This window comes from Pseudophryne corroboree, chromosome 1, assembly GCF_028390025.1.
Source record: "Pseudophryne corroboree isolate aPseCor3 chromosome 1, aPseCor3.hap2, whole genome shotgun sequence".
In the NCBI taxonomy this organism is placed as follows: Eukaryota; Metazoa; Chordata; class Amphibia; order Anura; family Myobatrachidae; genus Pseudophryne; species Pseudophryne corroboree.
Genome location: NC_086444.1, coordinates 1,055,589,353 through 1,055,597,501, shown reverse-complemented (window position 1 = coordinate 1,055,597,501; position 8,149 = coordinate 1,055,589,353). Strand labels below are relative to the sequence as shown.

Below are 8,149 nucleotides of genomic sequence, written 5' to 3'. Positions count from 1 at the left end.
CTTTGCGTCATGTGCTGTTTGGGGAGGGTTTTTTGGAAGGGACATCCTGCGTGACACTGCAGTGCCACTCCTAGATGGGCCCGGTGTTTGTGTCGGCCACTAGGGTCGCTTATCTTACACAGTCAGCTACCTCATTGCGCCTCTTTTTTTCTTTGCGTCATGTGCTGTTTGGGGAGGGTTTTTTGGAAGGGCCATCCTGCGTGACACTGCAGTGCCACTCCTAGATGGGCCCGGTGTTTGTGTCGGCCACTAGGGTCGCTTATCTTACTCACACAGTCAGCTACCTCATTGCGCCTCTTTTTTTCTTTGCGTCATGTGCTGTTTGGGGAGGGTTTTTTGGAAGGGACATCCTGCGTGACACTGCAGTGCCACTCCTAGATGGGCCCGGTGTTTGTGTCGGCCACTAGGGTCGCTTATCTTACTCACACAGTCAGCTACCTCATTGCGCCTCTTTTTTTCTTTGCGTCATGTGCTGTTTGGGGAGGGTTTTTTGGAAGGGACATCCTGCGTGACACTGCAGTGACACTCCTAGATGGGCCCGGTGTTTGTGTCGGCCACTAGGGTCGCTTATCTTACTCACACAGTCAGCTACCTCATTGCGCCTCTTTTTTTCTATGCGTCATGTGCTGTTTGGGGAGGGTTTTTTGGAAGGGACATCCTGCGTGACACTGCAGTGCCACTCCTAGATGGGCCTGGTGTTTGTGTCGGCCACTAGGGTCGCTTATCTTACTCACACAGCGACCTCGGTGCAAATTTTAGGACTAAAAATAATATTGTGAGGTGTGAGGTATTCAGAATAGACTGAAAATGAGTGGAAATTATGGTTTTTGAGGTTAATAATACTTTGGGATCAAAATGACCCCCAAATTCTATGATTTAAGCTGTTTTTTAGGGTTTTTTGAAAAAAACACCCGAATCCAAAACACACCCGAATCCGACAAAAAAAATTCGGTGAGGTTTTGCCAAAACGCGGTCGAACCCAAAACACGGCCGCGGAACCGAACCCAAGACCAAAACACAAAACCCGAAAAATTTCAGGCGCTCATCTTTAGTGCAAAGTACAGAACATCAGTACTTTGCGACACGAGCCGCAGCTATGTTGGAACCTGAATCAGGCCCATTGTGAGTAAGAAGATAGGGAATAGGATGCAGCCAAGTCATGGAGGGGGCATACCAAGAGCTACGCTGAACTTTATCACTTTTGTTTCTCTCCAACCACTCTTTTATTACTGCTCGCATCAGTGGCACCTGTTCACTGCTACGATGCGGACTATGGCTCATACCTCCAAACTGCCAGGCAGATCAGGACAATGCAAATCTGATTGTGACTACAGACCATTAATTTGGATGGTTGGGAAGTATGTTATAGGAAAATATAAAAAAAGAATAGTTTGCGGGAATCTATGACTGCAAACCTTATTTGTTCTAGGGAATAGAGGGCCTAATTCAGACCTGATCGCTCGCTAGGGGATTTTTGCAGTGCTGCGAGCAGATAGTCGCCGCCCATAGGGAAGTGTATTTTCGCTTTGCAAGTATGCGAACGCATGTGCAGCTGAGCAGTACAAAAACATTTTGCGCAGTTTCTGAGTAGCCCAGGACTTAGTCAGCGCTGCAATCACTTCAGCCTGTCCGGGGCCGGAATTGACATCAGACACCCACCCTGCAAACGCTTGGACACGCCTGCGTTTTTCCTACCACTCCCAGAAAATGGTCAGTTGCCACCCACAAATGCCTTCTTCCTGTCAATCTCCTTGCGATCGGCTATGGGAATGGATTCTTCGTACAATCCATCGCCCAGCAACGATCCGCTTTGTAGCCATATGACACACCTGCGCATTTCTGACCTGATCGCAGTGCAGCAAAAAATCCTAGCGTGCGATCAGGTCTGAATGACCCCCAGAATCTCTTACACGAGATCCAGGATCTCACTTAAGGCAGAGAAAGAGAAAAGAATTTTCTCTGACGTCCTAGTGGATGCTGGGGACTCCGTAAGGACCATGGGGAATAGCGGGCTCCGCAGGAGACTGGGCACTCTAAAGAAAGATTTAGTACTATCTGGTGTGCACTGGCTCCTCCCTCTATGCCCCTCCTCCAGACCTCAGTTAGAATCTTTGCCCGGACAGAGCTGGGTGCTTTTAGTGAGCTCTCCTGAGCTTGCTAATAAGAAAGTATTTTAGTTAGGTTTTTTGTTTTCAGAGAGCTTCTGCTGGCAACAGACTCTCTGCTACGAGGGACTGAGGGGAGAGAAGCAAACCTACTAACTGCGGCTAGGTTGCGCTTCTTAGGCTACTGGACACCATTAGCTCCAGAGGGATCGAACACAGGACCTGACCTTGTCGTCCGTTCCCGGAGCCGCGCCGCCGTCCCCCTCTGCAGAGCCAGAAGACAGAAGCCGGCAGAAGCGGAGAAGACATCGAAATCGGCGGCAGAAGACTCCTGTCTTCACATGAGGTAGCGCACAGCACTGCAGCTGTGCGCCATTGCGCCCACACTAACCCACACACTCCGGTCACTGCAGGGCGCAGGGGGGGGCGCCCTGGGCAGCAATTGTTACCTCCTGGCGAATGCTGCATATAGACAGTGGCACATTGTTATATGTATGAGCCCCCGCCATTTATTTTACTAAAAATCGCGGGACAGAAGCCCGCCGCTGAGGGGGCGGGGCCTTCTTCCTCAGCACTCACCAGCGCCATTTTCCTTCCACAACTCCGCTGAGAGGAAGCTCCCCAGGCTCTCCCCTGCAGAATCACGGTAGAAGGGTAAAAAAGAGAGGGGGGGCCACATAAATTTAGGCGCATAAATCATAATACAGCAGCTACTGGGTAAACACTAAGTTACTGTGTAATCCCTGGGTTATATAGCGCTGGGGTGTGTGCTGGCAGACTCTCTCTCTGTCTCTCCAAAAGGCCTTGTGGGGGTCCTGTTCTCATTTAGAGCTTCCCTTGTGTGTGTGGTGTGTCGGTACGCGTGTGTCGACATGTTTGACGAAGAGGGCTATGTGGAGGCAGAGCAAGTGCAGTTGACTGACGTGTCGCCGCCGACGGTGCCGACACCTGATTGGATGGATATGTGGAAGGTGTTAAATGATAATGTAAACTCCTTACATAAAAGGTTGGATAAAGCTGATACCTCGGACCCATGCCTGATCCTACAGCGCAGAGGCCCTCAGGGTCTCAAAAGCGCCCACTATCCAAAATGGTTGACACAGATGTCGACACGGATTCTGACTCCAGTGTCGATGACGATGATGCAAAATTGCAACCAAAAATGACAAAAGCTATACGTTACATGATTATAGCGATGAAGGATATTTTACACATATCAGAGGTAAACCCTGTCCCTGACAAGAGGGTTTATATGTATGGGGAGAAAAAGCAAGAGGTGACTTTTCCCCCTTCACACGAGTTAAATGAGTTATGTGAAAGAGCGTGGGATTCCCTGGATAAGAAAGTCCTGATTTCCAAAAGGTTACTTATGGCGTACCCTTTCCCGCCAGAGGACAGGGTGCGCTGGGAATCCTCCCCTAGGGTAGATAAAGCTCTGACACGCTTATCTAAGAAGGTGGCCCTGCCGTCGCAGGATACGGCCACCCTAAAGGATCCTGCAGATAGAAAGCAGGAAAGTATCCTGAAATCTGTTTATACACATTCAGGGACCCTACTGAGGCCGGCAATTGCGTCGGCGTGGATGTGTAGTGCTGTAGCAGCGTGGACAGATAATCTGTCTGAGGAAATGGATACCTTAGACAGGGATACCATTATGCTGACCCTGGGGCATATAAAAGACACTGTCCTATATATGAGGGATGCCCAGAGGGACATTTGCCTACTGGGCTCTAGAATTAATGCAATGTCAATTTCTGCCAGGAGGGTCCTGTGGACTCGGCAGTGGACAGGTGATGCCGACTCCAAAAAACACATGGAGGTGTTACCTTACAAGGGTGAGGAATTGTTTGGGGACGGTCTCTCGGACCTGGTTTCCACAGCTACTGCTGGGAAGTCAAACTTTTTGCCATATATTCCCTCACAACCGAAGAAAGCACCGTATTACCAAATGCAGTCCTTTTGCGCACAAAGAAGCAAGAAGGTCAGAGGTGCTTCCTTTCTTGCTAGAGGCAGGGTCAGAGGAAAAAAGCTGCACCTTACAGCTAGTTAGTAGACAGGGGGCGATCGGGCACAGGTTTGATTTCCATACAGTATTTAGAAAAATAGCAGAAAAAGGACCAAAATTGGACAGTGTATTGACCTAAATAGGGAGATAACAATATATGTTATCAATAATATACAGTCCTGGTTGGTGGTGCACCCAGAGCCAGAGGTACATAGACTATGCAATGGGAGAGAACAGAAGGCTCTTGTGTGGGCGCACTCTTAAATAGAAGAAGATACTTGAAAATATTAAGGAGAATATTTTAAGATATAACTTTTAATAATAAAGTTAAAACAAGATGAACTTCCCACAAATCTTGTAAAATAACCGGAGATTATTGAGAAAATAAAAATGTTCTGGTCTCTTAATTCATAAGAGTATGGAAAGGGTTGTAGACATAGAGTAGTCATACCCCCATTTCCCCTGACCAGTACAGTAATTCTGTATTAATGGAACCGGGGGTTTTAGTCAAAACACAGTTTCAAAATAATTAGGCTGGAACTAGCTGGAATGGTAATCAGTGGTCACCACTCAAGGAATTATACACCTGAGTATTATTTGCATGCCATAGCCCTATTTGCGGGCAGGAATTGTGAGCAGGAAGTTATGGTCAGTTGATATAGATATTGAAAGCAATATATGAAAGAGAAAATAGAATTAGTGGTGATACTGCTGTTGGTGTATGTTGGTCACATAAGAGAGGAAATTAATTCCTAACCTACCACACCAGGTATTCACAGGCAGTCACCTCTCCTGATACTAACCTGGCCCAACGCTGTTTGGCTTCCAAGATCGGACGAGATCGGGCACTGACAGCGTGGTATGGTCGTAGGGATTTATGTGTACACCAATGAGAGTGCACCTATATAAGAAATTGAAATTGAAAGATGATAGAAAAGGGAATTGCGGATGAGATAAGTACGTGAAAATATGTGGATCTGCTTTCCACGTTAGACCCGGTTTAAGAGATTCCACTGGTGTGGTACTCTATCCCGAGAATCGTGAATGAGAGTCCACGAAAATTGGTGAAAAAAAAGGATTACAAAGATTTAAGGTTAGTATCTGTAATTGGATGATGCAAAGGTTAAGCTGTAATTAGGAGGTATAAGAGATACAGGTGGGGCTGAGCCCAATAACCGACCTCAGACGTTCTTAGGCGTCAAAAAATTGTAACCTTAGGCAAATAATGGTTTTTTGTTAACCTTGAGCGATAGAGTGTATATAAGGTTATTTATGAAGATACAGATAATATAACCCCTAAAGAGTAAATAAACATACAAATAAACATAAAAGTGAAAAAAATAAAATTGAAACTGAAGATGAAAATGAAAATGAAAAAGTAAGCTGTATTGGGTAATATGACCCGGTACCGGCAGCATAAAACGAACTGCTCGGTGTACTGTACCATGCAAAATGATGATATTGTTAATACAAATAATGTATCCCTTAAAGATAAGTGATATATGAGATACACATAAACGGAATCTGATGTAAATAATATAACCCCTAATAGAGGAAGCTATATGAGTTGATATAACCCAGTTGTTATGACACAGAAATTGAAATAATTAGTATTCTGCACAGGACAAGACTAGGATCCTGTTGCAGACATGAGGAATACTGATAGCAAATTGATAGGACATAAACAATTTGTCCCTATCCATAGAAGACAATGTCAGAGCAGACAAAAAAATAATAAACTGACCAAAACAAATGCTGGCATAAAACCAATGATATTAGGTGACTCACAGAATGGCCTCAGATACATAGGAGGCTGAGTGCTGGCTAGTCTAACGAAAGTGATCCTTACAACAAGGGTAATCACAGTGATTTTAGATTTTAAATATCATTGGTTTTATGCCAGCATTTGTTTTGGTCAGTTTATTATTTTTTTGTCTGCTCTGACATTGTCTTCTATGGATAGGGACAAATTGTTTATGTCCTATCAATTTGCTATCAGTATTCCTCATGTCTGCAACAGGATCCTAGTCTTGGCCTGTGCAGAATACTAATTATTTCAATTTCTGTGTCATAACAACTGGGTTATATCAACTCATATAGCTTCCTCTATTAGGGGTTATATTATTTACATCAGATTCCGTTTATGTGTATCTCATATATCACTTATCTTTAAGGGATACATTATTTGTATTAACAATATCATCATTTTGCATGGTACAGTACACCGAGCAGTTAGTTTTATGCTGCCGGTACCGGGTCATATTACCCAATACAGCTTACTTTTTCATTTTCATTTTCATCTTCAGTTTCAATTTTATTTTTTTCACTTTTATGTTTATTTGTATGTTTATTTACTCTTTAGGGGTTATATTATCTGTATCTTCATAAATAACCTTATATACACTCTATCGCTCAAGGTTAACAAAAAACCATTATTTGCCTAAGGTTACAATTTTTTGACGCCTAAGAACGTCTGAGGTCGGTTATTGGGCTCAGCCCCACCTGTATCTCTTATACCTCCTAATTACAGCTTAACCTTTGCATCATCCAATTACAGATACTAACCTTAAATCTTTGTAATCCTTTTTTTTCACCAATTTTCGTGGACTCTCATTCACGATTCTCGGGATAGAGTACCACACCAGTGGAATCTCTTAAACCGGGTCTAACGTGGAAAGCAGATCCACATATTTTCACGTACTTATCTCATCCGCAATTCCCTTTTCTATCATCTTTCAATTTCAATTTCTTATATAGGTGCACTCTCATTGGTGTACACATAAATCCCTACGACCATACCACGCTGTCAGTGCCCGATCTCGTCCGATCTTGGAAGCCAAACAGCGTTGGGCCAGGTTAGTATCAGGAGAGGTGACTGCCTGTGAATACCTGGTGTGGTAGGTTAGGAATTAATTTCCTCTCTTATGTGACCAACATACACCAACAGCAGTATCACCACTAATTCTATTTTCTCTTTCATATATTGCTTTCAATATCTATATCAACTGACCATAACTTCCTGCTCACAATTCCTGCCCGCAAATAGGGCTATGGCATGCAAATAATACTCAGGTGTATAATTCCTTGAGTGGTGACCACTGATTACCATTCCAGCTAGTTCCAGCCTAATTATTTTGAAACTGTGTTTTGACTAAAACCCCCGGTTCCATTAATACAGAATTACTGTACTGGTCAGGGGAAATGGGGGTATGACTACTCTATGTCTACAACCCTTTCCATACTCTTATGAATTAAGAGACCAGAACATTTTTATTTTCTCAATAATCTCCGGTTATTTTACAAGATTTGTGGGAAGTTCATCTTGTTTTAACTTTATTATTAAAAGTTATATCTTAAAATATTCTCCTTAATATTTTCAAGTATCTTCTTCTATTTAAGAGTGCGCCCACACAAGAGCCTTCTGTTCTCTCCCATTGCATACCCTTACAGCTAGTTCCCAGGAACAGAAGTCCTCCCCGGCTTCCACTAAATCCACTGCATGACGCTGGGGCTCCACGGGTGGAGCCAGGAGCGGTGGGGGCGCGTCTTTGACTTTTCAGCCACCAGTGGGTTCACTCACAGGTGGATCCCTGGGCTATACAGATTGTGTCTCAGGGATACAAGCTGGAATTCGAGGTGATGCCCCCTCAACGTTACCTAAAATCGGCCCTGCCAGCTTCCCCCATAGAAAGGGAAGTAGTGGTAGCGGCAATTCACAAGCTATTTCTCCAGCAGGTGGTGGTAAAGGTTCCCCTTCGTCAACAGGGGAAGGGATACTATTCCACAATGTTTGTGGTACCGAAACCGGACGGTTCGGTCAGACCTATATTAAATTTAAAGTCCCTGAACATTTATCTGAAAAGATTCAAGTTCAAGATGGAATCGCTCAGAGCGGTCATTGCAAGCCAGGAAGAGGGGGATTTTATGGTGTCTCTGGACATCAAGGATGCTTACTTGCATGTCCCCATTTATCCGCCTCATCAGGAGTACCTCAGATTTGTGGTACAGGACTGTCATTACCAATTCCAGACGTTGCCGT

General features: G+C 44.4%; 2 pseudogenes; one reads left to right on the top strand and one right to left on the bottom strand.

Moving 5' to 3' along the window:
- Positions 1-4,864: 4,864 nt before the first annotated feature.
- LOC134934381 (5S ribosomal RNA) lies at positions 4,865-4,983 on the bottom strand (annotated as a pseudogene).
- A 1,912-nt stretch (positions 4,984-6,895) lies between these two features.
- Positions 6,896-7,014, top strand: LOC134934373 (5S ribosomal RNA; annotated as a pseudogene).
- The last annotated feature ends 1,135 nt before the right edge of the window (positions 7,015-8,149 follow it).